Consider the following 1,095-nt stretch of genomic DNA (forward strand, 5'->3'; position numbering starts at 1 on the left):
CTGCACCAAAAAATTAAAAATTCTGCACCAAAAAATTAAAAATTCTGGGCAGAATATTTTAAAATTCTGCAAAATATCACATATATTATTTATCAAAATAACACGATATAATCACACCAGTTTCAATTATTTTCAGAATTTATTTCAAAATACCTGTAACAACACAGACACACAAAAAATTCCCCGTTTCTCTGCCCCCTTCCCGGCAGAGCCAAGGAGAGGGGCCAGACACTCGCACCTCCTCCCCGCAGAGCCCAGGAATCCAGAGGGACAAACAGCCTGATGCTGGGGCCTGAGCTTGTGTGGAGTTTCCTGCACGCTGCCTCCTTCTTACATGGGGTGCGGGGAACTGCTGCTGCTGGGAACCCTCCAGTTCCTCCCCCACCTCTTACCAGCAACGTCCTCCATGTGCGAGCTGGGCTCTGCCGGGTCCAGAAGCCCCTAGTGGTGGCCAGCAGCTCTGCAGCCCATTTCTACTCAGGGGGGAGGAAAGGAAATTCTGTGTGCAAACATTAATTTTTGTGCAAATTCTGCATTGCACAGTGGTGCAGAATTCCCCCAGGAGTAACATACACACCAGTTTCAGGCGGGTTTGTACTTAACATGGCTCCACCGTGCCTCCGCTGCTACTCCCCCACGCTAACACAGGTGCATTGCTATTTGCACTCGCACGAGTATATGTGCATGAGCGAATCACACCCCTGCCTCATAGTGCAGACGTCGCTCTGGTTCCACTCTCCTGTCACACAGAACAAGAGGTTTGCTCAGGGAGCGCTGTGATTACGCCTCTGCAAGCTGGGATTTTAGGCAGGAGTTCGGTGGCTCACTCCCAGACATAAAATCAGCTCTGGGATTGGGAAGTAACCCTTACACAGCAGGCAGAGATCACCACCCCTCAGTGATCCGCACAGATCACAGGTGAAAAGGGTGGGGGAAGAGCCTCAGTGTGTTTTCTCAGTCACATAGGATTGTGTGTAGTTTTATTTTGTGCCTGTTGTTACTTCTGGCTATGAATTAGCCAAGTCAGTTTTCTCAAGGGCTCGTCTTTACTAGAAGCTGCGACCAAAGACTCCAACTTCACATAAATAACTTTGT

This window comes from Chelonia mydas, chromosome 13, assembly GCF_015237465.2.
Source record: "Chelonia mydas isolate rCheMyd1 chromosome 13, rCheMyd1.pri.v2, whole genome shotgun sequence".
In the NCBI taxonomy this organism is placed as follows: domain Eukaryota; kingdom Metazoa; phylum Chordata; order Testudines; family Cheloniidae; genus Chelonia; species Chelonia mydas.